Source organism: Amblyomma maculatum, chromosome 2, assembly GCF_055883805.1.
Source record: "Amblyomma maculatum isolate TAMU_Amacu chromosome 2, ASM5588380v1, whole genome shotgun sequence".
NCBI lineage: Eukaryota > Metazoa > Arthropoda > Arachnida > Ixodida > Ixodidae > Amblyomma > Amblyomma maculatum.
In genome coordinates, this window is record NC_139345.1 from 155,355,171 (window position 1) to 155,360,416 (window position 5,246).

General features: G+C 52.1%; 1 pseudogene; it reads right to left on the reverse strand.

Annotated features, from left to right (window-relative positions):
• Window positions 1-1,705: 1,705 nt before the first annotated feature.
• Window positions 1,706-2,322, reverse strand: LOC146200222 (uncharacterized; annotated as a pseudogene).
• Between the last annotated feature and the right edge of the window lie 2,924 nt (window positions 2,323-5,246).

Here is a 5,246-nt window from a genome sequence, read left to right on the forward strand (position 1 = left end):
AACGTTGTTCAATCTACGATAGTCTACGCAGAAACGGAGTGTGCCATATTCTTTCTTTACAAGTACCACAGGTGCAGCCTAAGTGCTGCGGGAAGGTTGATTGACATCATTATCGAGCATTTCTTTGACTTGGACTCTGATGGCAGTACCTTCTTTTGCGGAAACCAGATAAGGCGACTGGCGGAGTGGTCGACCAGTTTCGTCTGTAATGACGCGATGCTTTGCAAGGTGCGTTCGGCCAACGCGTTACGATCTGGCAAATGCATCAGAGTAGCGACTGAGCAGGTTCCGTAGTTTTTCTTGACACTTCGCAGGTAATGCCGGATTTGCGTCATACCGCGGTTCAGTGTCATATGATTCTGTTGCTGAAGCGCTGGTCATACTACGTGCTGTACTAGTGTCAGTTATGGCATCGAGATATGCTACAGTTGTCCCTTTGTTCAGATGTTGATGCTCATTGCCGAAGTTCGTGAGAAGAACAACAACTTCGCCATTTTCAAACAAAACAACTACCCTGGCAACCGTTATGCCTCTTTCTATAAGCAGTTTCTCTCTAGTCTCGAAGATACCTTCTGTATTTTGCATTGGGAGGGAACCCATGGACACCATAATGCTAGAACGTGGGTGCACACTCACATGGTCATCAATAATGTGAAGCGCAGTAGGGAGCATGCTATTCTCAATTGAAAATCTTACTGACTTAGTCTGCCAATCAATGATTGCCCCGTTTTCTCTGGTAACGTCCATGCCAAGGATGACATCAAGCGAACATTGGGCCAACACGATGAATGTCGCCAGAAAGGTTCGCCCTTGTGATCCTCGACTATGCATACTCCCGTGGGCATAATTAAATGTCCAGCAGTGCGTATTAGTGGGCCATCCTATGCTGTTGTGACCTTTCTAAGAGCTGCTGCGAACTGTTCACTCAGAACTGAATAATCGGCCCGAGTGTCGACAACAGGGACGTCTGTGCCATCGACGGAGATCTGTAGGTCGGTAGTCAGTGGTGTCGGCGGCGGCAGTTTCAGGGCTTCCAGTCTCGGCTTCGGTGCTCTGAAGGAGTAGTGATTCGGAGATCGGCATCGTGGTTACGTTGAGGATTGGCGGGTTGTTTAGGCGTCGGTTCTGCTGATGTTCGTGCGCAATGAACTTTGGTGTGCGGCGAAAAACTGTAGTGCGTTTGTGGAGGATCTTGGAATTTTGGTAGCAGCCGCACCTTCAGAGACTGCTGCATCTAGTTTCCCCTACGGGGACTTTGCGATTGCCCCTGGCGCCCAGGAGAGCTGTGCCTGCGAGGCGACGGCGATCGGAAGCGGCTTAGGCCTGGGTAGCATGCTAAAGGTATTCCGCAATTCTGCAAGGGACCGCGGCGAAACGTGTCCAGCTTCCCCGCAATGATAGCACAACGGTTGGTTGTCGGGTGTTTGCCAGACATCGGTCCTTCGAAAGCCGCGACGGCGTACGTTTGGTCCGGCAGGCCCACGGGTGAACGGTGCGCGTCACTCGTAGGACGGCGTTGAAGGCGGCAGGTATCGGCTAGTGACCGCGGCGTAACTCAAGGTCTGGGGTGGCGGTTAAGCAGCGACGGGTGTGGGCACAACGGGTACGCCCAGCGCCTGTTGTACTTCTTCCGAATAATGTCAGAAACTGTTGCGACCTGTGGCTGTGGTGGAATCGGCAGGTATTTAGCCACCTCTGACCCGGATTATCGCCCGGATGGTATCACACAAAACTGTATGGCTTCACTTGCATTGGTGGCGATCATAGACACAGCAATACGTTGATATTGCCGGGCACGCATGTCAAGTGCATTTTCGATGGTGGTCTATTCACTGATGACTTCGTCTACTGTTGTTGGTGGACATCGCACTAGGCCGGCAAATAACTGCTCTTTAACACCCTTCATCAAAAGGCGCACCTTTTAATCTTCCGACATATGGTCGGGTCTGCACGTCGGAAGAGTCGCTTCATCTCTTCGGTGTATACCGTCACACTTTCAGTTGGATGTTGTATTCGGCTATTTAAAAGACGCTCCGCTTTTTCCTTGCAAAATATGCTAGTGAACGTGCGCAAGAATTCCACCTTGAATGTGTCCCATGTGCGGAGTCCGGCTTCGTTATTTTTAAAACATGTTCTCGCAGAATCTTCCAGCGCGAAGTAACCATGGCGCAGCTTGGATTCAGCGTTCCAGGCGTTGAGGATAGCCACGCGGTCAAACTGCTCCAGCCAGTCTACAGCGCCCTCATGGGGCAGGCCGTGGAAACGTGGTGGATCTCGCTGCTGGTGGAGCAAGACCGGAGTTGTCGATACTGGCGGATTCATCGCGCTTACACCAATGTTCCTTGTTAGTTTGTGGTCAGAGAGAGGACCGCAATCGGGAGGAAGACCTTGCAGTCGACGACTGCTCTGATGTACCGGGGTCTCCACCTGAAGCGTGCGTCCTGGACTGGGGTCCCGGCTTGTAGGGGGTGTCCAGTGCACGAAATTCGTACACAGAAGCTCTACCAACTGTCGCGTAAACAAGGACCCTGACAGTTGCGCCGGTGCAGTCTCAGAGTTCTGAAACAGCGTTAGAGCTCAATCTTGGAGCTAGCACACTTCTTCGTTCTCTCACACCTCTGCGCGTCTTCGTCGTCAGCGCATGCTACAATATGTCTTGGCGTAGCTTTATTACGTCAAAACTTCGTCTTACGCTTTATACCCGTTCTAAACCGTCTCGAGCTGTCCTAAGTTACCTAAAGCCGCTCCAATACTTCCTCCAAAGTGATTTTAAGGAGACCATATTTAGCACTTCATTACCCCTGTAGGTGGGTACTTGTCTGTGTTTCTTCATATATATTGTTACGGAGATGTACTGACCATGAGTGCAGGGGATGTCCTCTACTGACCATGAGTCGGACCCCTGTGTCTTCTCTATATCGGACTTTTCCCACATAGCCGAAGAACAGCACTTGTACCCAACCCTCAGTTCTCTTATCGACCGCCTCCGCACACACAGCCGTGACTCTTCCCTCGCCCTGTTCTTCCTTCATGCGAATACGTTATACCGCCATAACATGCGACCTGATGGCGCTGAGCACTTGCTGGTCGTTCCCCAACACTTACGCTTTGCCGTTCTCGAACAAATGCACGACGCCCCTACAGCTGGTCATCTTGGCCTCTCACGCACATACGACAGCGTGCGCCGGCGTTTCTTCTGGCCTGGACTCTACCGCTCTGTCCAACGTTATGTAGCCGCTTGCGACCTCTGTCAAAACCGGAAGAAACCCCCTGTGCTACCACCTGGACACCTGCTGCCGATTGCTATCCCAACTGAGCCATTTTCTCGTGTTGGTCTTGACCTCCTAGGGCCCTTCCCCAAGTCCTTGTCAGGAAACAATTGGATCGCTGTGGCCACCGATTATGCCACGCGGTACGCGATCACTCGCGCCATTCTAACCAGCTGCGTCGCAGACGTTGCTGACTTCCTTTTTTACGACTTCATGCTTCACCATGGTGCTCCCCGTCAACTACTTACCGACCGTGGCCGCTATTTCCCTGCCCGAGTTGTTGAGGAAATACTTCGTTCTTGCTCCGTTCGGCACAAGTTCACCACTGCGTATCACCCTCCGACGAACGGCCTTACGAAGCGTATTAACCGCACACTCACCGACATGCTCGCAATGTACGTATCCGACAGTCATCGCGACTGGGATATTAGTCTGCCATTTGTCACCTTCGCATATAACTCTTCGCGTCATGACACTGCTGGGTACTCTCCAATCTATCTTCTCGTTGGAAGAGACCCCTTACTGCCCTTCGACACTTTGCTTCCCGCCGCTGACCCCGTCACAACCTATGCCCGCGACACCATTGCCCGAGCCGACGCTGCTCGCCAGATTGCTCGTCACAATCTCTCCATCTCTCAAGAAGCTCAAAAACGCCGCAAGGACGCTCACCACCGCGATGTGCACTATCCTCCCGGATCTCTGGTGTTGCTCTGGCTTCCGTGCCGTCGTGTGAGGTTGTGTCAAAAACTTCTGCCCCACTACACAGGTCCTTACCGTGTACTACGCCCAGTGACCGGCGTGAGCTATGAGATTGCACCGCTCCACTCAAACTCACCGGCTGCTACACCCACTTCCGAAACCGTACCTGTCGCCCGCCTCAAGCCATATTACTCCCCCTCTCCACACCGCCCGCCTAATAAGCACTGGGGCGTTCCCTTTTGCCGAGGGGGGTAGTGTTACCGGGAAACGCGGGACCAAAGTGATGTGCTCACTGACAAAGACGACGACCGAGGAACGCGGGCACGACGAAGCGTTGAGAAAGAGGACGACGCTAACAGAGTGGATACTGCACGGCTACTGAAGTCTTAGCGTCGAGTTCAGCCCGTCGCAGTGCCGTTACATTAAGTACATCCCCGTAACAATATATATATTTATTGTTTCATACTGTTTCCAAGTTTATTTGGAGTCGACGTTTCGGCAGGAGCCCGGTCTTTCTCCGGACTGAGGGTACATGGTTCTTGTTTGTCTTATAGTGTTGGCAAGAGGTGATACAAACAGAATATGGGCACATACAGGTGAACCAGCTGGGCACGCACAACACACACATACACACACAAGCGCGGAGAGCAGAGTAGTCCCAAAGGGTTATCCACGCAAGGCACCGTGGTGAAAACATTTGCAGATGGTTCAGAAGGCAGATGATGAAAACATTTGCCGTTCTCACTAAAAGATGGGAGCGCCAAGCGTGAAGGAGGTTTTTGCGAGAAGTGATCGACTATCACTGGTCAATGTCTTGGCTTTGAAAATTTTGTTTTTTCCCCCTCCCTTTTTTTTCCTCCCTCTCCCTTTTCCCTTTTCGCTGTGTCTGTTATCCTCCCCTTCCTTGCTCCGACCCGCGGCCCAACAGGATGCAAAGACAAAAAAAAAAGCACAACCGGGTGGAAAGTTGCTGCTTACCTTGGATGATACATGGGAGTGCACCCCTACAACTAAGAAGACAGCTCCAACCAACACAGCAAAAAGTAACCAGCAAGCCCCTTCCAAAGAAAATGACCAGGTGGAGAACACCGGTATCCGGAAACAAAGCGCTGCAAGCGGGCCCCCTAAGAGAAGGAGAAGCACTGCAGACACGGCCCCACACACCAAGGACCATGTGAACTCTGAAACCGAGAGCCAGATTCCGAGCACACCTGTGTCGCGCTACGATTTGAGAAAGCGCTGTGGTTCCGCACAACGCATCCGTCATGACTGACGTCC